This window comes from Desmodus rotundus, chromosome 7 (genome assembly GCF_022682495.2).
Source record: "Desmodus rotundus isolate HL8 chromosome 7, HLdesRot8A.1, whole genome shotgun sequence".
Taxonomy (NCBI): Eukaryota; Metazoa; Chordata; class Mammalia; order Chiroptera; family Phyllostomidae; genus Desmodus; species Desmodus rotundus.
The window spans coordinates 61594631-61608060 of record NC_071393.1 but is presented as its reverse complement, the minus strand read 5'-3'; the positions used below and the strand labels follow the sequence as shown (position 1 = coordinate 61608060).

The 13430-nt window shown below is 39.9% G+C and overlaps 1 pseudogene; it reads right to left on the bottom strand.

Annotated features, from left to right (window-relative positions):
- Positions 1-2534: 2534 nt before the first annotated feature.
- Positions 2535-6892, bottom strand: LOC112296586 (ADP-ribosylation factor 2 pseudogene; annotated as a pseudogene).
- Positions 6893-13430: the final 6538 nt, after the last annotated feature.

Sequence of the window (13430 nt, the reverse complement as noted above, 5' to 3'; positions counted from 1 at the left end):
TTAACTTTTTACTTTTTAAAAATTTTTACAAAGACATATGACTGTATGAACATATTTTTAGGGCCTTTTCTTTAGCTTTGTGGGAGCCCAAGCAATGAGGGGCCTTGAAGTATAGGTTTCATTGATTTTATAGTAAATTTGCTTCTGATGTCTTTTCAAATTCTTTTCAAAACAAGAGAGGGAGAAAGGGAAGGAAAGAAGGTAGGAAGGAAGGGAAGAAGGAAGGGTAGGTCAAACTTGAGGTATACAGATTTCAATAGAAAAGTATGCCTGCCTCCCATGTTTAGAAAATGCTCATACTTCTAAAAATAACACCGGGTCAATATATGTCACATCATGCTAAAACATGTGTGAAATAAACAAGATTGTTTTGGTGCTTGCCTTCTAAAGCATTAGAATGTGTTTTGAGAAAAAATATATCTACCAAGAAGAACTAGTAGCAAATTGGGCTCAAATTCATAACCAGAGTCCAGCAGACATTGCTGGCAGTGGACTCTAACTCATGCTGTATGTTCATAGAAAGCCACAGGCTGAGATGTAGGCCTTCTGCATTGTGCTCATGTGGGTAGAGCTGACTCTCATGAAGGGCTTCGGGAATCTTAATTCCACCAATGAACTGAGACCTGCTCTGACCAATCAGAGATGTGTAGCTATATCCTCATTTGCATCTTTACTGACCAATCAGAGCAGCTCTATAACAACCAATTAGAACATGCTTTTATGGCTAATAAGAATACACTATTTAGACCAATCAAACTGCAAAGTGAGATTCCTCGTTTGTATAAAAATGGACCAATTAGGGATCAAGGTGGGCGCTTTATAAGCAGGTCTCCCCTTTGTCTCTTGGGAGTGCACTTTGGGTTTGCTCCAGAGCCTGCATTTTATCCAGTTTGTAAACTGTTTACCTGAAGAAAGTGTCTCCTTTTATTGCATCCCAGGTTGGGGACTCCTGTTGGCATTCGGTTGGTGGCAGCCACCTTCTGTTGACAACAGTCTGTTGCTAGGAGTCTACAATTCAAAGGTTATATTATAGATGTCAGGTCTGAAAATTAGAGATTGATTTTGCTTTTATGCTAAAAAATTTTAAGTAAAACTTACATGAAGTAGAATGTACCCATTACGAGTACAGATCAATGAGCTTTAACAAATATATAAGCCTCTGTAACCATTACACCAATTAAGATATATTTCTATCATTCCCTCCTCCCTCTTTTTAGTTAATATTCTTCTGCTCCAAGGCATTTGTTCTTCTGATTTCTACCATCATAGATTATCTTTACCTGTTCTTGGACTTTGAATATAAACAAAACCATATGTACACTTTTGTGTCTTATCTTTTCCTCAACATATTTTGATATTTATTTATGTCATTTTATGTATCTGTAGTTCATTTCTTTTTTTAATAATTAAAAGGTTTTATTCTAGAAGCTATAATTACAGTGCCCATTTGTCAAAATGAAAACTGAAAACAAGTATACAAAACAGTTGATTACTAATCACATATTGAAAGCACTAAGAGGTTCCATGATGCCAGATAAACCAGTTATTAGGTTTTCCCTTAAGATAAAGTTTAACAGCTCCAGCTTCTTCGGCGTTTATCAAAATACAAAAGAAAAATAGAGGTTGTTGATTGTGGTGTCAAATCTGACCCTTGCAGGCTGAGGGAGTGAAAGCACAAGTGGACGGGGGCTTGGAGGAGCTGGCTCTGTGACCCGTCACGTGTCCGCGCTCCTACTGGTAAGACCCAGATGGCCTGGAGCGAGTGAGTGTGCATGGGGACCATGGGGGCTCCTACTCTGGCCAGAGTGGTCCCACCAAAGCCCTTATGTGACCCAAAGGAAGGCTGGGTCCCTCCAAGGGGTCCATGAGTTGTGGCCACAGCCCCCAGCTCATCCTCAGGGCAATGGTGTAAGCACAGGTTCGAGAAAACACTATAGGATGTGGAAGACCCAGAGAGGCAGCCATGCAGGGCCTGTAAGTGACCATGTAGAATATTCTGTGACTGGTTCACCCACTGCATGCTCCAGGTGGGTGGAGACCATGGACAAACTGGACTCAAGGCATTACTGCAGAACTTACACTAGGCACTTTTCCCCCTTCTCTGTGTTCATGTGTCTCCTTATCTTGTATTTGTAACTATTTAAAAAAAACCCACTGAGTTTGGGTTAAAAACCAACCATCAAAATGGATCTCAACACAGATCTAAAGCCCAGAGGAGTGTTGGGTTGATGTGATAGTTACTCCTAGAGGCCCCGGGTGCCTAAAATTCCTTCTCGGTACTAAACAGTGGGTTGATTCTCACTTTACAACAACAAAAAAAGCTGAGTAATAATGCACAGGAGTACCAGAAACTGCCTCATTGGAAACATTAAATAAGAACCCAGTTGCAGGCTGCGTCTGCACATGTACAGCGTGGTAAAGCACCCTGGGACCCACCACGGAGACAGCTTCTGGCCCTCGCACCACAGGGGCATGGTTGCCACCTGAAGGAAAGAGGGGAGGAAGGAAGAAGTGAGGGGGCAGAGAAGCACAGCTCACTTCTGGTTCCCGAGCTGATTGGACATCCAGTCCAGTCTCTCATAGGGTCTGTCCCCACTGGTGACAAAGGTGGCCTGAGTGTACTAGTTCCTGTGGGGCAGAAAGTGCAGGCCTAGCTTGTCTGTGATCTCATGCGTTCAGGGCATCAGGGGAGGTCTTGCTTGTTTGTGAATGCAAGTAGGACAGCGTCCCTGACCTCCTCCTCTGACAGCAGCCAGCATCCTCGTGAGCTCCTCTTGGGCTTCATTCATGTGCTCTTGGTCATTGCTGTCAACCACAAAGGTGAGACCTTGTGTGTTGCCGAAGTACTGGTGCCACAGAGGCCAGATCTTGTCCTGGCCATCCACATCCCACATGGTGAAGCTGATGTTCTTATACCCCACAGTTTCCACGCTGAAACCTGTGGTGGGGACGGCGGTCACGATCTCATTCAGCTTTAGGTTATACAGCATGGTGGTTTTCTCTGCAGGGTCCAGGCCCACCATGAGAATGCACTTTTTTTTGTTGTTGTTGCCAAAAAAGGCTCATAAAGAGGTTCACAAAGATATTCCCATACTGTAGATCAGATGGGGAGACACTGGCCAGAGAAACCCTTGGCTCGGCTGCGCTGCTGCTGCCCCAAGCCAGGTGTGTTGGTTTCGCTTCCCATAGTTCATTCCTTTTTATTGATGAGTAGTATTTCTTTATTTGGATATATTTCAATTTGTTAATCCCATTATTTGTTGCCAGATTTTGGCTGCTGTGACCACTTGCTGTAAATCTTTACATGAATATGTGTGATTTTTTTCTTTTGAGTAAATACCTAGGATAGAATTGCTGGGCGAAAGGGTAGGATCATGTTGAACTTTATGACACTGGATTTATTATTCCTACCAGTATAACATGGCCTGAATTCCTTAGTTCTTCTAAAGCATTTGGTGATCCTCAGAGGAACAAGTCTATTAAGCAAGAACAGTTATTAATTAAAGTTTGTGACAAATAAAGTATGCAATTTTTATGTCAGAAATTCCAACTCTGAAAAGAGTTGTCTTAATTACCTAAAATTAAATTGAATAATTACCAAGACATCTAAAAAGGCTTGAAGGTCAGTATGCTTCATATAAAATCTTGAAGAATTAAAAAAAATAAAATTATACTAATCAGCATCCAGTCAGGAGACAGAAATGACATAGTTATTTTAGCAGAGAGAAGTTAATACAAATAATTATCTAGATATGAAGTTATTAACTAGATAACTGAAGGGAAAAATTGAACAGTAAGATATAATGGGAGTAGCAATTACAAAAAGCAGCTGCCTTCCCCTACAAGTGGAAGAAAGGGAATAGAGGTTGGGGTTATTAAAGTTAGTATTTTGGAGCTAAGACTTAGACCTTAGGGTGCATTACTTGGTGGTGCTGGTGTCTCACAGTGGGGGAAGCTCTATGACAGGTCTGCAAACTACCGCCCATAGGCCAAAACCAGTGCAGTACCTGTTTTTCTTTTCTTTCTTTTTTTTTTTTGTTTGTATGGCCTGTGAGCCAAAAATGGTTTATACCTTTTAAGGGTCGAAAGAAAATCAAAAGACTTATTTTGTATTATTTCCCAGAGCCACCATAATAAAGTTTCACAAATGAAGTGGATTAAAACAACAGAAATTTCTTCTCTCACAGCTCTGGAGGCTAGTAATCAAAAATTAACATGTCATCAGGTTCATGCTTGCTTCCTCTTTGAGTCTAGGAAAAATCCTTCCTCTCCTCTTTCTTGCTTCTGGTGGTGGCTGTCAGTGTTCCTTGCTTTGTGGGTGTATAATTCTGATCTCTGGGGGGAACCAAGATGGCGGCGTAGGTAGACACACTGCGCCTCCTCACACAACCAGAACTGACGGAAAATCGAACGGCAAGGAAGTCCAACACCAATGAAATAAAAAAAATAAACATTCATCCAGACCAGTAGGAGGGGCAGAGATGGGCAGCCGGGGCGGAGAGGACTTGAGATGCCGTGGAGGGACCGAGACTGGTGGGGTGTGGGACTAACGGGGCAGGCAGTCTGACCACTAGCAGACCCTGCAGCCCCACAGTCGCTCACAGATAAACCTAGAGGGCCGGACTCAGAGTGGTGGAGAATGGGGCAGGCAGAGTGGCAGGTAGCACCCCGCAGCCCCACATTCGTGCACAGATAAACCGGACAATGGCGGGGAGCAAAGCAGACCATGCAACCCGGAGCTCCAGCTGGGGGAAATAAAGCCTCAGACCTCTGATTGAAAGCACCTGTGGGGGTTGGGGCGGCAGCAGGAGAGACTCCCAGCCTCACAGGAGAGGTTGTTGGAGAGACCCACAGGGGCCTAGGGCATGAACAAACCCACCCACTCAGGAGCCAGCACCAGAGGGGCCCAACTTGATTGTGGGTAGCGGAGGGGGTGATGAAATTCGATGGAGAGTGGAGCGAGCACCATTGCTCCCTCTCGGCCCCTCCCCCACATACAGCATCACAGCACAACGACCAGCGTTACCCCGCCCAAGTGAACACCTAAGGCTCCACCCCTTTAAGTAACAGACGCACCAAGACAAAAAAAAAAAAAAAGTGGCCCAAATGACAGAACACTTCAAAGCTCCAGAAAAAATACAACTAAGCGAGGAAGAGATAGCCAACCATCGGATGCACAGTTCAAAACACTGGTTATTAAGACGCTCACAGAATTGGTTGAATTTGGTCAAAAACTAGATGAAAAAATGAAGGCTATGCTAAGAGAAACAAAGGAAAATGGACAGGGAACCAATAGTGATGCGAAGGAAACTGGGACTCAGATCAATGGTGGGGACCAGAAGGAAGAAAGAAACATCCAACCAGAAAAGAATGAAGAAACAAGAATTCGGAAAAATGAGGAGAGGCTTAGGAACCTCCAGGACATCTTGAAATGTTCCAACATCCAAATTATAGGGATGCCAGAAGGAGAAGAGGAAGAACAAAAAATTGAAAACTTATTTGAACAAATAATGAAGGAGAACTTCCCCAGTCTGGCAAAGGAAATAGACTTCCAGGAAGTCCAGGAAGCTCAGAGAGTCCCAAAGAAGCAGGACCCAAGGAGGAACACACCAAGGCACATCATAATTACATTCCCCAAGATTAAGCAGAAGGAGAGAATCTTAGAAGCAGCAAGAGAAAAGGAGACAGTTACCTACAAAGGAGTTCCCATAAGACTGTCAGCTGATCTCTCCAAAGAGACCTTACAGGCAAGAAGGGGCTGGCAAGAAGTATTCCAAGTCATGAAAGGCAAGGACCTACGTCCAAGAATGCTCTATCCAGCAAAGCTATCATTTAGAATAGAAGGGAAGATAAAGAGCTTCTCAGATAAGGTCAAGTTAAAGAAGTTCATCATCACCAAGCCCTTCTTATATGAAATGTTAAAGGGAGTTATCTAAGAAAAAGAAGATCAAAAATAGGAACAGTAAAAATGACAGCAAACTCACAGTTATTAACGACCACACCTAAAACAAAAACAAGAGCAAACTAGGCAAACAACTAGAACAAGAACAGAACCATAGAGATGGAGATCACATGGAGGGTTGTCAATAGGGGAGTGGGAGGGGGAGAGGGGGGGAAAGGTACAGAGAACAAGTAGCATAGATGATAGGTGGAAAATAGACAGGGGGAGGGTAAGAATAGTGTAGGAAATGTAGAAGCCAAAGAACTTATAAGTATGACCCATGGACATGAACTATAGGGGGGAATGTGGGAGGGAGGAGGTGGGCAGGATGGAGTGAGTGAGGGGGGCAGGAAATGGGACAACTGTAATAGCATAATCAATAAATATATCAAAAAAACAAATTAAAAAAAGAAAAAGAAAAAAAAATTGTGATCTCTGCCTCTAACTTTACTTCATGTTCTCCTCTCTATGTGTCCGTGTCTTTACTTGATGCTTTGCTCTAGATATAGGAACATCAGTCATGTTGGATTAGGGCTTACCCAAATGATTTCATCTTCACTTAATTACATCTATAAAGACCGTGTTTCTAAATAAGATCACAATCACAGGCATAGGAGTTAGGATACAACATAGCTTTTTAGAGGACATAATTTAACCCATGACAATAACAACATTTTTTGACCCATGAAAGTTATATAAAATTCAAATTTCAGTGCCCATAAATAAGGTTCTACTTTCCATGCTCATTCATTTAAATACAGAGGTACCTCCATACTTGCTATTAATTCATTCTGGAAGTCATGATGAATGCTGAAACCGATAAGCATTTTCTCTTGCGGGTCGGTGTTGTGACTCACGCAAGTCTAGCAAGTGTGACAAGTCCCGAGTGCTGAAACATTTTTTTCTCGTCAAAATGTGAGGAGTACAGGGTTTGATGCATTCTGAAGCCATCGAGTACCGAGGTATGACTGTACTTTCTGTGGCTGTTGTCGTGCTACAATGACAGAGCTGAGTAGTTGCTAGAGACGTCCTGCAGCTGTCGAAGTGTCCAGTATTTACTATCTGGCTCTTCACAGCAAATGTTTGCTGACACTTGTTCTATGTGATTGGATTTGCAAGGTTTGGAAAAATGCTAATTGTATTCAGCTGCTGCTACTGAAGGCCTTGCTACTCTTAAGACCTTATTGTGTGATACTCAGAAGGACTTGAAACAGAGGAAGCTCACAGGGAGCAGATGAGGAGAAAGTCTCTTCATTCTCCTCCAGCGTTTTAGTTTCCCTATGTTGCCCCCTGTTGGTGGTTTAAGAGGGAAGAAGCTAAAAGAGTGGAAATGTGGTTGTAGAGTCCCTATCCTAGAAACAAAACAGAAAGAAAGAGTAGAACTTATAGACAATGCCTAACATCTTGTGCACACACACACAGGAAGGGAAGGCACAGGAAGGGAAAATGTACATAGACGCTATAGTCCTTATTTCTGTAACTGAACTTGAGGTTATATTTTTTATGTATGTATGTATATACATATATTTATTGAACTAAACTTATCGTTTTGAGATAATTTATAAATTTACATGCAGCTGCAAAGCAATAATGCAGAGAAATTCCATCTACCCTTTACTCATTTTCCCCCAATTGCAGAACTGTAATATAATACAACCAAGATACTGGCATTGATACTGTCAGGATATAGAACATTTTCATCACCACAGGATTCTCATGTTGCTTGTTTTTAGCGACACTCTCTTCCTTTCCCGCTTGCCCCTATCCTACTCTTACACCAAGGCCATCACTAATCCATTATCTATCTATCTATCTCTCTATCTGTCTATCTATCATCTATCTATCTATCATCTATATCTAATTTCAAGAATGATCTATAAATGGAATCATCTGGCGTGTAACATTTTGGGATTCCTTTTTGGATTCAGCCTAATTCTCTGGAGATGCGTACAAGTTGTTCTGTATACTACTGCAACATTACTTTTTATTATTGAGTGTTTTGTAATATGGAAATATCAGAGTTTGTACAACCATTCACCCATTGAAGGACATCTGGGCTGTGCTTAGTTTTAGGATATTGCAAATAAAGTAGCTGAAAACATTCTTGTACAGGTTTTTATATAAACATGTTTTCTTTTCCCTGGGCTTAAAGCCCAAAAGTGCAGTTTCTGGGCTATATGGTCATTTCATGGTTTAGTTTTTAAAAGAATTGTCTAACTCTTCTCCAAAGAGCTATATAGCATTTGGCTTTCTCAGCAGCAATGTATGAGTGGTTCAGTTTCTCTACATCCTTGCCAGAAGTTAGCATTGTCATATATTTTTAAAAAATTTTAGCCTTTCTGATAGGTGTGTGATGATATCTTGAAGTTTTAATTTGCAATTCCCTAATGGCTAATAAAGTTAAGCATATTTTCATATGTTTATTTGACATCTGCATATTCTCTTCAGTAATATGTCTGTTCATATCTTTTGCTCATTTTCTAACTGGATGTTTTTGATTGTTAAATTTTGAGGGTTATTTATTCTAGACACCACTCCTTTGTCAGTTACATGATTTGCAAATATTTTCCCAATCTGTATCTTGTGTCTTTATCCTCTTAATAGGATCTTTCACAGACCAAACATTTAAATTTTGATAAAGTCCAATATATCCATTTTTTTTGTTATAGATTGTGCTATTCATGACAGCTTTAAGGACTCTTTGCCTAGTCCTAGAACCTGAAGAGTTTCTCTTATATTTTGTTTCATTTTTCAATTACAGTTTATATTCAATATTATTTTGTATTAGTTTCAGGTGTACAGCATAGTAGTTAAAAAATCACACACTTTACAAAGTGATCTCAATATTTCAAGTATCCAGCTCACACCATACACAGTTAATACAAGATTATTGACTACATTCTCTATGCTATACGCTACATCCTCATGACTATTTTGTATTTACCAATCAGTACTTCTTAATCCTTTCACCTTTTTAACCCGGCCCCTGAACCCCATCCCTCTCTGGCAGCCATCAGCCTGTTCTCTGTTTTTGAGTCTGTTTCTATTTTGTTTGTTTATTTTGTTTTTTAGATTCCATATATAAGTGAAATCATATGGTATTTGTCTTTCTCTATGACCTATTTCACTTAGCATAATAACCTCTTCTTCCATCCATGCTGTGGCAACTGGTAAGATTTCATTCTTTTTTATGGCTGAGTAATATTTCATTGTGTATATATACCACTAATTTTTATTCCTGTGTCTATTGATAGACACCTGGGCTAATTCCATATCTTAGCTATTGTAAGTAACACTGCAGTGAACATAGGTGTGCATATACTTTTGAATTAGTGTTTTGGGTTTCTTTGGATATATATCCAGAAGGGAATTGCTGGGTGAGAAGGCAGTTCCAGTTTAATTTTTTGAGGAACCTCCATACTGTTTCCATAGTGGCTGCACCAGTCTGCATTGCCACTAATTGTGTATAAGGGTTCCCTTTTCTCCACACCCTCACCAACACTTGTTTGTTGATTTATTGATCATAGCCATTCTAACAGGTGAAGATGATATCTCATTGTGGTTTTAATTTGCATTTCTTTGATGATAAGTGATACTGAGCATCTTTTCATATGTCAATTGGCCATCTGCAGGTCCTCTCTTGAATATTGTCTATTCAGGTCCTTTACCCATTTTTTAATTGGATTTTTTTGGTGTTGAGTGGTATGAATTCTTTATAAATTTTGGATATTAAGCCCTTATTGTATGTATCATTGGCCAATATGTTCTCCCATTCGGTAGGTTGTCTCTTCGTTTTGTTGATGGTTTCCTTTGTTGTGCAAAAACTTTTAGTTTGATATGGTCCCATTTATTTGTTCTTTTGTTCTTTTTGTTCTATTTGTTCTTTTGTTTTTCCTTTACCTGAGGAGATATGTTAAAAAAATATTGCTAAGGGAAATGTCTGAGATTTTACAGCCTGTGTTTTCTTCTAGGAGTTTTATGGTTTTTAATCTTACATTTAAGAAAGCGATCTAGTTTTATTTTTTGCATGCACGTGTACAATTTTTCTAACACCATTTATTGAATAGACTCTCTTTACCCAATTGTATTTTCTTCCCTCCTTTGTCAAATGTTAATTGACCATATAGGTGTGGGTTTATTTCTGGGCTCTCTATTCCGTTCCATAGATCTGTGCGTCTGTAAGCCAGTACCATGCTGTTTTGATTACCATGGCCTTGTGGTATAGTTTGGTATCAGGTAACATGATACCTCCAACTTTGTTTTTTTCTCAAGATTGCTGTGGCTATTTGAGGTCTTTTGTGTTTCCATATAAATTTTTGGATTATTGTTATAGTTCTGTGATAAACACCACTGGTACTTTTATTGGAATTGCATTGAATCTATAGATTGCTTTGGGTATTATGGACATTTTAATGACGTTAATTCTTTCTATCCATGAGCAGGTATGTGCTCCCATTTATTTGTATCTTCTTCAATTTCTTCCTTCAATGCCTTATAATTTTCTGAGTACAGGTTTAGATTTATTCTTAGGTATTTTATTTATTTTTCTTGCTGCAATTGTAAATGGGGTTGTTTTCCTAGTTTCCTTTTCTGATAGTTCATTATTGGTGTATAAAAATGCTACTTTACTGAATTCATTTATCAGTTCTTTTAGTTTCTTAATGGAATCTTTAGTGTTCTCTCTATATAGTTCCATGTCATCTGCAAATAATAGTTTTACTTCTTCCTTTTCAATTTGAATTTCTTTCATTTCTTCTTTTTGGCTGATTGCTATAACTAGGAATTTATCCTTTTCTTCCATATTGTACAATTTGTTGGCATATGACTGTTTGTACTATTTTCTTATAATCTTTTGTATTTCTGTGGTGTCAGATGTTACTTTTTCTGTTTCATTTCTGGTTTTGTTCATTTGGGTCCTCTCCCTTTCTTTCTTTTCTTTTCTTTTTTTTTTTTTTGGTGGGTCTGGTTAAAGTTTTACCAATCTTGTTTATCTTTTCAAATAACCAGCTCTTAGTTTTATTTATCTTTTGTATGTTTTAGAGTCCATTTTATTTATATCTGCTTTGATTTTTATTTTCTTCCTTCTACTTGCTTTGGATTTTGTTCATTGTTTTTTTCCAGTTCCTTTAGGTGTAAAGTTAGATTGTTTATTTGAGCTTTTTCTTGTTTCTGAGGTAGCCTGTACTGCCATGACTTTCCCTGTTAGGACTGCTTTCATCGTTTCCATAGATGGGGTGGTTGTCTTCTCATTTTCATATGCCTCAAGGTATCTTTGGATTTCTTTTTTGATGTCATCATTAACACATTTATTGTTTAGTAATGTGTTATTTATCCTCCATGTGTTCCTGTGTTTCTCAGGTTTTTTTTCTTATATTGATTTTTAGTTTCATACCATTGTGGTCAGAGGGGATGTTTCATATGATTTCAATCTTCTTAATCTATTGAGACTTGCTTTGTGGCCTAACATATGGTCTATCCTGGAAAATTTTCCATGTGCACTTGAATGTATATTCTGCTGTTTTGAAGTAAAATGCTCTGAAAATATCAATTAAATGCATCTGGTCTAGTATGTCATTTTAGGCCACTGTTTCCTTATTAGTTTTCTGCCTGAAAGATCTACCCATTGATGCAATGGAGCATTAAAGTCTTGTAGTATGACTCTCCTATTTTTTTCCTAAAAGTTTTTATTTTTACATTTCCACTTATGTCTGTAATACACTTGAGCTAATTTTTGTTTAAGGTGTAAAGTTTAGGTTGAGGTTCATCTTTTTGGCCTACGGTTATCCAGTTGCTGTGGTACTGCTTTTTTTTAAATATATTTATTGATTATGCTATTACAGTTGTCCCATTTCCTGCCCCCCTCACTCACTCCATCCTGCCCACCTCCTCCCTCCCACATTCCCCCCCTATAGTTCATGTCCATGGGTCATACTTATAAGTTCTTTGGCTTCTACATTTCCTACACTATTCTTACCCTCCCCCTGTCTATTTTCCACCTATCATCTATGCTACTTGTTCTCTGTACCTTTCCCCCCTCTCCCCCTCCCACTCCCCTATTGACAACCCTCCATGTGATCTCCATCTCTATGGTTCTGTTCTTGTTCTAGTTGTTTGCCTAGTTTGCTCTTGTTTTTGTTTTAGGTGTGGTCGTTAATAACTGTGAGTTTGCTGTCATTTTTACTGTTCATATTTTGTATCTTGTTTTTCTTAGGTAACTCCCTTTAACATTTCATATAAGAAGGGCTTGGTGATGATGAACTTCTTTAACTTGACCTTATCTGAGAAGCTCTTTATCTTCCCTTCTATTCTAAATGATAGCTTTGCTGGATAGAGCATTCTTGGACGTAGGTCCTTGCCTTTCATGACTTGGAATACTTCTTGCCAGCCCCTTCTTGCCTGTAAGGTCTCTTTGGAGAAATCAGCTGACAGTCTTATGGGAAGTCCTTTGTAGGTAACTGTCTCCTTTTCTCTTGCTGCTTCTAAGATTCTCTCCTGTTTAATCTTAGGTAATGTAATTATGATGTGCCTTGGTGTGTTCTTCCTTGGGTCCTGCTTCTTTGGGACTCTCTGAGCTTCCTGGACTTCATGGAAGTCTATTTCTTTTGCCAGATTGGGGAAGTTCTCCTTCATTATTCAAATAAGTTTTCAATTTTTTGTTCTTCCTCCTCTCCTTCTGGCATCCCTATAATTCAGATGTTGGAACATTTCAAGATGTCCTGGAGGTTCCTAAGCCTCTCCTCATTTTTCCAAATTCTTGTTTCTTCATTCTTTTCTGGTTGGATGTTTCTTTCTTCCTTCTGGTCCACACCATTGATTTGGGTCCCAGTTTCCTTCGCATCACTATTGGTTCCCTGTCCATTTTCCTTTGTTTCTCTTAGCATAGGCTTTATTTTTTCATCTGGTTTTCGAACAGAGTCAACCAATTCTGTGAGCATCTTGATAACCAGTGTTTTGAACTGTGCATCCGATAGGTTGGCTATCTCTTCCTTGCTTAGTTGTATTTTTTCTGGAGCTTTGAAGTGTTCTATCATTTAGGCCATTTTTTTTTTTTTTGTCTTGGTGCGTCTGTTACTTAAAGGGGTGGAGCCTTAGGTGTTCACCTGGGCGGGGTAACGCTGGTCGTTGCGCTTTGATGCTGTATGTGGGGGAGGGGAAAAGAGGGAGCAATGGCGCCCACTCCACTCTCCACTGGATTTCAGCCACTCCCTCGGCTACCCACAATCAAACTGGGCCCCTCTGGTGCTGGTTCACAAGTGGGTGGGTTTGTGCATGCCCTAGGCCCCTGTGGGTCTCTCCAACAACCTTTCCTGTGAGGTTGGGAGTCTCTCCTGCTGCTGCCCCAACCCCCACGGGCGTTTTCAATCAGAGGTTTGAGGCTTTAATTCCCCGCGCTGGAGCCCTGGGTTGCGTGGTCTGCTTTGCTCCCCACCATTTGTCCAGTTTATCTGTGCATGAATGTGGGGCTGCGGGGTGCTACCCACTGCTCTGC